The sequence below is a fragment of the Triturus cristatus genome, chromosome 10 (genome assembly GCF_964204655.1).
Source record: "Triturus cristatus chromosome 10, aTriCri1.1, whole genome shotgun sequence".
Classification (NCBI taxonomy): domain Eukaryota; kingdom Metazoa; phylum Chordata; class Amphibia; order Caudata; family Salamandridae; genus Triturus; species Triturus cristatus.
Window position 1 is genome coordinate 542070152 of NC_140593.1, and position 12327 is coordinate 542082478.

Consider the following 12327-nt stretch of genomic DNA (forward strand, 5'->3'; position numbering starts at 1 on the left):
TGAGGGCTGGCAGTGACCGAGGGAGTGAGGGTGCAGTACTTGGGGACCAGAGAGTTTCCTGGTCGAGGGAGAGAGGGATCATTGCTGACTGAGAAGGATGGAGTTCACAGTGGAACTCACCTGCTGCAGGGACCGCTGTGAGGGCCGGCAGTGACCGAAGCAGGCCTGGGGGAGAGGGTTGGGTCCCAGGACCAGACTAGGAGTGGCCGTGAGCTGAGGGTGAATATTCCCTGGAGAGAGCGGGCTCTGTGGCAGGACCAGGAGACGGCCGGGAGGGGGCGATCAGATGCATCACTCGCGGTGACTGGAGCAGCCCGTCACGGGCCGTGGGAGAGAGGATCGGCGCAGAGCCGGTAAGAGTGCTCAGGGGGTAGTGCGCCTGCGGCAGAGATGTGTGTCACTGGTTCACTCTGGGTGGGGCATGTGCAGCGTTTCATCCTTGTGATGGGGTGAGTACAAAGATCGCTGCCAAGTGACCCATGGCCCGTGTAAAGCTTTCATAGGGTGACCAGGTGACTCCGTGCCCTTTCATTTCTTCCTTGTTCATGCAGTAATTGTTCAATTGGCTGGCTTGAACCTGAACTACAACTCCCAGAATGCACATGTTTGTTTAATTAACGCCCACGGCTGAAAACAAATCGTACCGGTCTTATGCAGCATTTCCGGACAGCCCTGCTTTACATACCATAATGAAGCATGTAAGGCCTTATGTGTAATGGAAACATCGAAACTTCAAATCCCAGCATTCAAAGTGCTCTTGTCTAAAACCAGGACTGTGATGGGTGGCGCTCACGAGGCCTCCAGGAAGCTACGAGATCAGTATTTCACCCCATGAAACTGTGATACCTGTTACTATAGCAACAGCCACTATGTAAATATCACAAGGTATTTTTACCTTTTATCATCCAGATCAAGAGTGAGAGAAGAAAGGGCAGAGGTCAAACCAACCCCAGGCGACGATAACAGCATCCATGGACACCTTCCGAGCCGGCCTCCTGCCCCTCCTAGGGTACATGATTCTGATGGTAAGTGGAGGCAGTTGTGGCTCGTGGGGTGTCGCGGGGGGGGGGTGTATCGCGGAGGTAGGTGGGGGGGGATGAAATAAAATGTAAAAAATCCTACCTGAGCAGGTCGGTCCGCTGCCTCGGGTCCGTTGGCGCAATGGCGCCTACACTCGGGAACAGCTACGCATCACTGACTGCTTGCTTGCAAGTGGGCGTGCAAAACCCTCTCAGCTGAGCCAATCCTGGTGCTGCTGGCAGCGCCAGGATTGGCTGGGGGCACGTTTTACACTCCGCCCGCCTGCCCAATAGGAGACCGAGGTTTGAGCCTTTGCTCAACCCTCGCTCTCCTAATGGGCATGCGCCAGAACTGCAAACACAAGTGCGCATGAGTGGGCACGGTGCGAAAATTCGTCCTCCGTCCCCACTCATGCGCACTTGTGCATTGTGCTGCTCCATGCCCCTGGTGACGGTCTGACTGCATGTCAGTCAACATGACGCCGGACCGCCCACGGGTGGTCTGACGTCATGCTGACTGACATAATTGTCAGCTTTATTCCCTCACCCGGGCGTTTCTTTCGCTTTCCGGGGCTTCTTCTGGTCGCGCGCTCCGGAAGTGGGCAGCCGCGGGTCCAAGCAGGGCTGGCTGGTGGGGCTACGCCCTTACGCCCCAATGGACGCACCGCGGCTGACAAGATCTTGAAACGCAACACCTTCTAACATTTTGGGGTTGTTTTCTAGATCAAGAGCAACTGACCTACCTTACTTTAATCATATGACATTAGCTAAAGCTGCTTCAACAACCTGGACTAAGAGACAATGTGTGAATATATTCCTTGTTTATTTTCAAGCAGCCCGCTATACATTTTTCATTACGAAAATGACTCCTTCCCTTAAAATGACCTTGCAAGAATTTAAAATATATATAATTAGCACTTTAAAAAGAATATTTTTGCATACTCAATTATTATTATCCAATCGAAACTTTTAATTATTTTATTGACCATGAAGTGTAAAAGGATAAGTCTACCCTGTCCGAATTCAACCTTACAACCTACAAATAAGAGGCAGATCTCAGCTGCTTGGACTATACTAGATCCTCATGCAACTGACATGACTAGTGAAATCCAGAAGTACTATTCACGTCTGCGACGGCCATCCTCTAGGAAACTATCCTCAGTTATTTTTTTAAGTACTCTTTTTGGAAAGTGTAATAGATGCTTATCTTAGCACAGGTAGAATTCTGCCTGAAGGTATTTTTTTTGGGGGGTGATACCCTCTGGGGTTTCAAAATGACATCACAATTTGTCTATCCGTGGTTGTATATAGTCATACATGTGACATGAGAAGGTACACTTCATAGATGTTTTTTTTTTAATTGTCAGCAGCCATCAACATCTTTCACTATGGAATCTATATCACGTTCATGATATTGTGAGACCAAGGGCCCTATTCAGACGGGTAAACTTAGACCTGAAGTCCAAGTTTAGACATGAAGTCTACTTTAATTGGCATCTGGCTTGCAACAGTACACCCGATCAACACCTTCCCTACCAGAATGGACAAACCTGAACCAGATCTTTAGTCCCTGAAGTACTGGGACATTTATACCCTGGCAGGTCAGGGTCTCTTCACCTCTGGTGACGGATTGCCCAATTTAGAGATCACTGCCTGCTTGGGGGGGTGGTCTCCAACCCCTTCTGTTGAGTAGCTGGTTTGGCAGTTGGACTCATGATAGAGAACTTTAACTCACCGACTGATAAAATAGGGTTATTGGTTGACTGGGGTGTGAGGCCTGGTCAAGTAGAAACCAAAATCCTAGTCAGGGTAAGGCATAAGCAAACTCAAAGTTTAACCTGTGCTCACCTCCCTGGTAGCTTGGCACAGAGCAATCAGGCTTTACTTAGAGGCAATGTTTAACACTTCAAACAAACAGTGTCAATGCCAATGTTTATTAGACATGATTTAGTTAATTAAAACCATTACATGATGTAAAAATGTACCATTTAACTTGTGCACACTCAATGAAAACATTTCTAGGACTAAGGTTCATACAATAAATATCCTAGTTGTACATGTTTAAAGTGCAAGTGCCTGAACTCTTCCACCATTTAGGCTTGATCTAATATGAAAATAAGAGCTATCTAAAACTTAGAACTCTTCACGCAAAGGCCTAATTATTCAGATAATTCATGTTATAAAGTGCTAGTGCATTAAATCATCAAGTCAATAAATTCGATGCACTTTGAGCTCAATAAATTAGCAAAACTATAAATATTTTTAACATACAACAATTATGAGTGCGGCCATTGAGTTCCGTCCGAGGGTGGAGAATGTTCTAAAGCTAGTAAATTGATTCTAACCTGGTTAGATTGCAGACCAGACACCCAGAGAATTGAACTTCTGTTTGTAAAAGGGCTAAAACCAACAAGTGTAAATTTGAGCAGAGCGCGAAAGTGAAATCAAGATAAATGGTGGACTAAAGTAGAGTCATAATTAAACAATTTATAACTGAGTGGCCCAGTGAGCCAAGCTAGGTGTTTCCGGTTTTCTTGAAGTAGTAGTCAGTTATACCTTATTTAACACTATGCCAGGATTGGGAGTTACCGGAACGATGTTGAAAGGAATCTCTGAGGACTTTGATGAATTTCCTGCACTTTCATAAAGACGTTGCATCAGATTGGGGAAAGCATATGAGGATGCCTCTACACAAGTGCAGATGCCCTTTGCCAGAAACATTGGTTTTAGTAGGGCCCTCCTTGCATTGTCGATGGTGGGACAGCAACACAGAAGGTACAGTAATGATTCCCGCTTGAAGTTGCATAATCTGCAGGCCTCTTCTTTGTCTGGGTTGGCCCATGCCAGGTTGAAATCTACTGTTAGTAGGCAGAGCAAGCGCATATAAAGAATGTCACTGTGCACCCTGCTGTTAATGGACACTGAAAAGTATGGCTGAGGTCTCCCAACCAGGTGTGATGAATTTAGAGGGTGTAAAATCTCCAAGGACCTTAAGAAGCATAGTCTTGCTGGTATGAAGCTAGCCGTAACTACCTGTTGATTACCTTTTTCCACGTCAAAAAGGTGATGAAGTCAAGAGTAAGCGCTGCTGGTTCAATTTGGAAAGATGCAATTGCCCTCTGTAATTGCCTGTTCCATGGGCTCCCGGGTTTCTTAAAAATAGGCCTTAAGGGAATTCTCTGGTGCTTTCAATGTGCATGTATAATATTTCAAAAATCGGACTCGCGAGTTAGGGTTTGAATTTACAGGCCAAATTCCAACCGAGTTCTTAAACTGAGGAGGTGCCTGGGCAGTTGAAATATTCTCTTGTAATCAGAGCACTGTGCATTCTCAAAGCAGCCAGAAGAGGCTGATGGCCATAATGTAGTGCTAGGAGAAGAGAAGCTTCAATTACTTTGATTATTGATGCAGCAGAGGGGCTGTTTAGTTTCTTATTGAGGCAGGTTAAGCTTAAAATAATGGCAGTTGATTTCTTTTTTAGCCAATTTTTATGGGCCAAGGATTGAGAGGACTCAGTGAACCACACCCCCAAATAGTTGTATTTTGCTGCCGTGGTGATGAACTTGGGCCCTATGCTGCATGAAAGGAATGTTTTCTTCTTGCACAGCCAAATATTACAATTTTGATCTTTTCCTGATTAATTGTGAAAAAAATCCTCTTGTTGCATGTATGAAGGCTAGTCAGTGCTCGCTGTAAGCCCACTTTTGTATGATTCAAATCCCTCGCCAAATGGAATAACAGCAACAGCTTTGTCCCGGATGTGTCCTTCTGTAATCAGCTGGCAGATATCTTTCAGCTTAAAGTTAACTCTATTTTTCAGGCATTTTCCTCTGTCACGAATATGTCAAACAGAGTGGCAGCTCCTGATCAGATTGTGTTCTTGAACTACCGACTAGCCCGAGGGCCATTGGTTGTACCCAGATCTGAAAGTTTCTCACCCCTTATTTGGGATAAAACACTTCATCTTATTAGCTCCATCAAATCCGGGGCCTCGTCGGATCCTTGTCCTCCTATGGTCATTAATTCTGTGGCCAGTATGGTGGCTGGACCACTTATGAATCTGTTAAATGGGATTCTTAGCTCAGGACAAAATCCAATTATCTGGAAGGGAGGTTCCAGGCTTCCTCTGGTGAAAAAACCTTCTTTGGACCCTAGGCAGGTGGAAAGTTACAGGCCCATCTCCTGTCTTCCATTTCCTGCCAAGATTCTGGAGAAGGCAATGAATGAAGAACTACTTTCCTTCTTAGATACCTACCAGCTGCTTTATTCTTCTCAATACGGTTTTAGAGCAAACCATTGTACTGAATCAGCACTGGTGACAGCTTCCGAGGAACTAAAAGGATGAGTCAGCAAAGGTGGCAGAGCATCATTGATTCAGCATCATTGATTCTGCATCATCTTTATGCCGCCTTTGATACGGTTCATCATACACTTCTTATTAATTGACTGCACTCTCTAGGCTTCAGGGACACTGCTCTTGCATTGTTGAGCTCATTTCTCAATGGGAGACAACAGTGGGTAGAGTGGGAGATGCTAGTTCCAGATCTTTCTCTCTCCCCTGTGGGGTGACTGAAGGATCTGCTCTCAGCCCTACCCTATTTAATGTATTTGTCACCCCCCCTTGTTAATCTCATTCATAGTTTTGGCCTGGCGGTATTTTCCTACGCAGACGATACACAGATTGTGGTACCAATCACTTCGGAGGTGGAAAAGGATGCAGATAACTTTTGTAGATGCAAAGCCCAAGTTGCTGAATGGATGCAAAGAAACTGTCTCAGGCTGAAATTTGATAAAACAGAGGTTCTGCTTTTTGGAAAGGATACCTCCTTCTGGGATGCATCCTGGTGGCCATCGGAGTTGGGCGCCTAACTAAGACCAGTTCCCAAGGCAAGACATTTGGGTGCCATCTTCTATACAAAACTATGCTTTTCGGAACAACTCAATGCTGTGACTTCAGCAGGGTTTTTCATGCTGAGAGTACTTAAGAAAATTCTGCCATTCATTCCTTTCGATCTACAAAAGGCGGTGTTGATGGCACTCATTGTTTCAAAGATAGATTATTGTAATTCCCTATATTTGCGGACCTCTAAATATCTGATAAAGAAGCTCCAGTCTCTGCAAAATGCTGCAGCAAGAGCACTACTGAAGGTCCCCAAATTTGGACCAATCCCTCATTTAATGCATGGCCTCCACTGGCTCCCAGTGGAAAAGAGGATCTTATTTAAGGCCCTCTCGATTATCCACAGGAACCTTCACAGAGCCGGGCCAACCTTTTTTCAGGAACGGTATTCCTGGTATACTCCTGGTAGGAACCTGAGATCCAGTTCAGCGCATATGATCACTGTCCCAAGAATAAGAAAAGCACAGTGGGGTGAAAGAATGCTCTTGGACTGGGGGGAGCTATGGAACTCCTTGCCTCTAGCCCTACGCATGCAACCCATCTTGCAGTGGTTTAGGAAAGAGTTAAAGACCTGGCTGTTTTCTCAATAGGTCATTGGCTATGTTTTGAAGTTAGGCCTCCAGGCGGCTTGTCTCCTGGATTTCTGATCCGCATAGCGCCAAGACACCTTTGGGTATTGCGCGTCTACGAAACTACTTCATTCATTCATCCATAATTACCATGTCTTCAGCATACTGTAAAATATGAAGAGACTTGTGGCCTAATCGAGGGAGTGCAAGGCTGCTGTTTGCCAGTGCTTTCCCTGGATCTGATGAACATAAATTAAAGAGTAGAGGAGTGAGCGCGCAGCCTTGCTTCAAACCCCTTTGAATGGTCATTTTGGGGCTGATTGTGTGAGGGCTGGTTCTCACACAGACCCATGTCTCAGAGTGGAGGGAGATTATTGCCCTTAGAAGGTTGGGGGAATACCTCAGTGTGACAGCTTGCTCCACAGCATCAGTGTGTCCACCTTGTCAAAAGCCACACTGTAATCAATAAAGCAGCAAAAGAGTGCTAGCTGATTGCTTTGTGCTGCTTGGTGGCTCAGGGTGGCAAGTCTAGTGGTGTCATCAATGGTGGATGCTCCTTCAGTGAAGTCTGTCTGGAAGTATAGAAGGAGCCCATTTTCCCAGGCCTCGTTTTTTTTAGTATTAATCTGGCATATGCTTTGGCCCCAAGTTCAAGCAGAGGTATCAAACATAATTGGTGGGCTTTGTTGGGTATCCATTCTTAAACATCAGGCATAAAATAGAACCTCCTAGCCTCTGGAATTTGCGCTGAAATAAAAGTGTGTTTGAATATTTGGGCTAAAACCATTGACCAGCCCTCTGGGGCACATTTAAAAATTCCTCCTGGAAGACCTTTGGGACCTGGCACCTCATCGTTTTTCATGGCCTTGATGAGTTTGGAGACTTGGGCTGGTGAGGTTAGTTACAGTTGATCCAGTGGTAGCTGATCGACAGGCCCCTGTTTATCCATAGAGCCTGATACTGAAGGGTGACTGGAGAATAGATCTGTTACATGTCTCACCCATCTGCTTTCTGAGACTCCATTTTCCCTCATTTAGTTGGAGGATTTTAGTTTGTTCACATAGTTCCATAAGTGAAAAGAGTTCTATCTTTAAGCATTTTGATGTACTTTTAACCACTCCTTTTTCTTTCAGGTCTTTCTTTTCTTTCCATACAGCCTTTTTATATGCCTTACGTGATTCTGTCGCAAACCTTGAATTTTTAATAGTGTGGTTGAGCTTGCATATGTGGAGGCTGCTCCTTAGCTTCTTCTGCTTTGTAATGATACCCTGATTATACGACTTGTTGCGCTGAGCCTTACTTGTTGGCTTTGGGGAATGTTGACGGCACCCATTTCACAGCATGGAATCTATCAACTTCGTAGTCAATGTACCCCAATTATTTTGCAGCACCCCCAGGGTAATATTGGGGTCAGTGGGCACCCTCCGTAGCCATTTGGAGACCTAAGAGGTGTCTGTAGGCCTCCATTTAATCCTCCTAACTAGCTTTCTTTCTCTGTGCTTCTTGAAGTGCTCAATGTATAATATTTGGCCACCACTAGAACCCCAAGGTCCACGTGAAGAGTCAGGGGATTGTGATCACTAGGGGATTAGACATGAAGATGTAGTCTACGGTTGATATTCCTTTAAATGTGGTGCGGGCTTGTGGTGGGGATCTAAGCTCATTAACACTGGTTCAGCAGAGATTAATTTGAAAGACGTCAGTAGATCGTTCATTTTTCCCCATTCCTTGGTTATTTGAGTATTAGTAGAAGAAGCCTTTCCTAAGGCCTTAATATTAAAATCCCCTGCAAGTGCACCTTCATGAGGGATGGGCCAGAAGGATGCCTTCTAGACTATTACAAAGGATGCTCATTGCTAAGGATTTTCATGCATGTTATGATAGCAGTTATTAAAGAGCAGGGAGAGGTTCTTCTGACCAAGTGTTAACTCTGATATTGTTGCAACTTGCAGCGCCGGGATGTTTTGATGAAAGGGTATGACTTCGAATTTGCCAGTTTGCTTTATGAAGATTGAAAAAAATGCCTGATGGCAATCCGTATAGGTAAGTACATTTGAGAGACTTGAATACTTCATGGAAGCCATATAAAACTGTGGGGTTGATTGTCCATGTTTCCTGTATTCTTCAAACTAATGAAAAAGTTGACAATAACATCTTGATATAACTCAATTCCTTCCTCTTCACCACTATTATCACTATAATCTTCATTTGGCATTTCAAGATCCTCACCTTGTGGCTCATTATGGCTTCCATCATATGCAATGTATGGGATGTTCTGTCGCAGGGCTATGCTGTGTAACATGCAGCAAGCCACGGTGAATTGGCACACCTAATCGGGTGAGTAGAGGAGGGCTCCATCAGTCTTATCCAGACATCGAAATCTGGCTTTAGGAGACTAAAAGGCTGCTCCACCAGCCTCTCTGTTCTTCCTTGGGCCTCAGTGAACTGGACTTCCGCTGATGTTGTTAGATTCCTTGGCGGTGCCAACAACTATATTCAGTTAGGATAAGCTGAGTCTCCTTTAAGAAATAAAAATAATTTAGCCAATAAATGTAACACTATTTGAAAACATGAAACTTGACATTAAACAAACAATATATTGACAGATTGTCTTTATTAACAGGCCATGCCCTCTCAGGCATATGTTGTGACATTTGCAGGATTATACTGCTGTTCCGTTGTACCAAGGAATCATGGGTCGATCCTGGAAAATGCGCACACACGCTTGTGTTGTACAAATCTGGTAAGCAGACAACTTGTACATTGATTGAATGGAAGTTCCTTTAATTACAGTAGACTTATTCTCTGGTGTGTGCTGCCAGTAAGCCAATACGTGTGCCATCAATTGCTCTAATCACATATGGTAGGTAACCCAAATCATAACAATGTCCCTTCCCATTGGCAAAATCCTCGTTTTATGGAATGTGGATGAAGCTGTTAATGTGTCTCATCATTGAAGAAAGTTCTTCCTGTAGCACACCACTGAAAGTTAGGTGTGACATTCCACCAGATACTGCAACAGTGTATTAGAATGATCCCGTGGCTACAAAATGGAGTACAGCCATGATTCTGACTATTGGTGTTATTGATGTGGGATTACTATTGTGAGGCAGAAGATCAGGCTCCAGCTGATGGCATAAATTAAGAATTGTTTGCCTATTTAATCTGATTATATCCTGTCCTTCAATGAATGAATATAAATTTTGTGGAGCGTAACCTTAGCCCAGGGGCATCAAGGTGCTACGGAAAGAGATCAAGGTAAGAGATGTCCAGGGATTTCAGGGCTTAGATGTTAGGACAAGTGAAAGGCCAGGTCTTCAAGGGTTTGCGGAATAGGGAGTTAGTTTCCAGAGTGGCATTTGGGGAGGGAAGTGAATTCCATAAATTGGCCCCTATCAGCGAGAACGCCCTGCCCCCCCACCTAGCTTTCCTGACCCTGGGAACAGTTACCAGGTTGTTGCTTGCAGATCTCCAGCCATTGCCGGGAAGGTATCTTTGAAACAGTTTGTTAATGCCTTCTGACCCCCTATTGTGGACAGCCTTGTGGACCAGGCAAGTGGTAGCAAGGTCTGGAAATGGTCTGAACACGTGAGTCTATTGTCTCCTCACTCTCCCTGGATGCATATATCTGCATTCAAAGTAACACTAATGTAAATGTTTGCTAAAATATTTTTTAATTATAACACACATTTCATCTACTTTTCAATAAATATACATCTTTTTGCAAACATAATTATACAGAACATGAATATGTTTCGTATTTTTTTTATCGTATTTTTTACCTGTCATTTTTTAAACGTGTAACTAATACATTTCAAATGCATTATTTACAAATTTTTAGCATTTTGCCTTCAAAAGTACTATCAACTGAGGTATAAACAACACCCCGCAAATATTGCATCTAAACACATTAACACACTACATAACAATTTTTGGGGTTAAAAAATTAGAATCTTGTAAATGTAAACAAAGTAGCCACCATTTTCAGTTTTGGTGATGCACTTAAGACTCGCATACATACTAATTCACAATGGCAGATGCCTGACCTTGCCATCAGGACATTTGCCATCAGATGGCTGCATAGGAAGTTGACCAGGTAGTGAGTGTGATACTCCATGACAGACACAGCCATAGGTGAATGTGTGTGATAGCAACATATGAAAGCCAATGGATGTGGTCATGTCCATCGACGATTGCGTATGCCATGTACATGTATGCGTGTAAAAGCGACAGTATCTCAGCAGGATGTACTGAATTATTTAGAAAGGTATGTACAAGACATTACAAGGAACACAAGAGAGGAAACTTAAAGTTGTTCTTTCAAAGCGCCCATAGGCGTCATATATTTGGCAGATCAAAAAAGTTTTTTGCAGTAATAAGAGCACAACAGGGTATAAATACTCTGGCAACCCTAGTGAAAGTGTACAAAGTGCTCGTGCTAGTGAAACAACGGCGCTAGTGACAACGTGAAAAACCACAACAGACGGCGCAAGAAGGCAATATATACAATACAGGGTCCATATAACAATTTACTCGATAGTATAATTGGTATTTTTCTTAGTTTCAATGAACCAGGTTTGTGTGCGCCAAGAACATTTAGGCTGGTGGATAATGGTCGACGGCGTTTCGATCCTGTCAGTTAAGGATCATCATCAGGACCTGGGTCGCCTAAATTGGGAGTGCTCTGTAAAAAACAATTTACCGGATCAGAGCGGCGGTCAGGAGGAAAGGAGAAAGGAGAGCTGGGGCAGGAAAACGACAGGAGGGATGGGGCAGGTGAAATGGAAAACAAAAAGACAAAGGGAAGATGGGGAAGATGAGAAGGAAAGAAGGGGAAAGACAAAAAGGAAGAGTAGGGGGGGTTGATAGTGGGGGTGAGAACAAAGAGGATGGGTGGGGCGAAGTGGCTGGAAAGAAGGAAGGGAAAGAAGGGGGGGGGAAAGGATGGCGGGACGGGAAAAAGGAAAAAGGGGGAGAAAAGAGCAGGGAGAGGGTAGAAGTGGAACAGGCAATGACTGGCAGCCTACCTTGAGCATGGGGGGAAGGGTGTTCAGCAATGGGTAATTGCTAGAAAGAGCAAGGGGAGAAATGTCTCCCTCGGAGATCTGTGGAAAACGAGGGATACGAGAGAATAAGGAGGTGGAAGTGGAAAAATAACAAGGAAAGGGAGGCAGCAAGGCTAACAGCGACTCACCGAAGTAAGGATTAAGGAACTTCGCAGGAAGGGCAAGAAAATTATTACTCGCAATTGGACACTCCTGCGGACGAACAAATCCTTCCAAGAACCGCCACTCTTCTCATACAAACGTGGCAACAATCTATCGAATCATCTTGTCCATGCTATCACGTGGCCCAATAAATCTACCACAACCAATACCATCACCTCGAGTTGGGGTTTACCACCCATACTGGGCCACTACAAATGTCAATCATGCAGCGTATGCGAACTAACCACCAATACCAAGGAATTCAAGTTCAACAACCAATCACATACCCTGAACACATTTACCAACTGCCGCTCACAGAATGTGATCTATGCCATCGAGTGCCCTTGCCATCTCATCTATATTGGACAAACTACTCAGATGATTAAGAAAAGAATCATTCAACACAAGAGCAGAATTAACTGTAAGACCATTACAGCACCTTTGGTCTCACACTATCTGGAACAAAATCACGATGCTCTGGACATGAAATGGCAAGTTATTGACCAGCCTCGCCTGCCTCCCAGGGGAGGCAACCTTCAAGCTCTCCTTGACAAAAGTGAATGCAAATGGATAACTCGTTGTAACTCTGTACACCATGGCTTGAACACGATTGATGAGTGGAACAGTACCTT

General features: G+C 44.4%; 1 protein-coding gene across 1 annotated transcript in view; it reads left to right on the forward strand.

Annotated features, from left to right (window-relative positions):
* The first annotated feature begins 220 nt into the window (after positions 1-220).
* LOC146789700 (uncharacterized) overlaps positions 221-12327 on the forward strand; it is a 154030-nt gene continuing 141923 nt past the window's right edge. Inside the window, exons 1-4 of the mRNA XM_085630125.1 lie at positions 221-353; positions 910-1025; positions 8441-8531; positions 9112-9231. The gene's annotated coding sequence lies outside the window, so the exon portion shown is untranslated. The remainder of the gene's footprint in view (positions 354-909; positions 1026-8440; positions 8532-9111; positions 9232-12327) is intronic.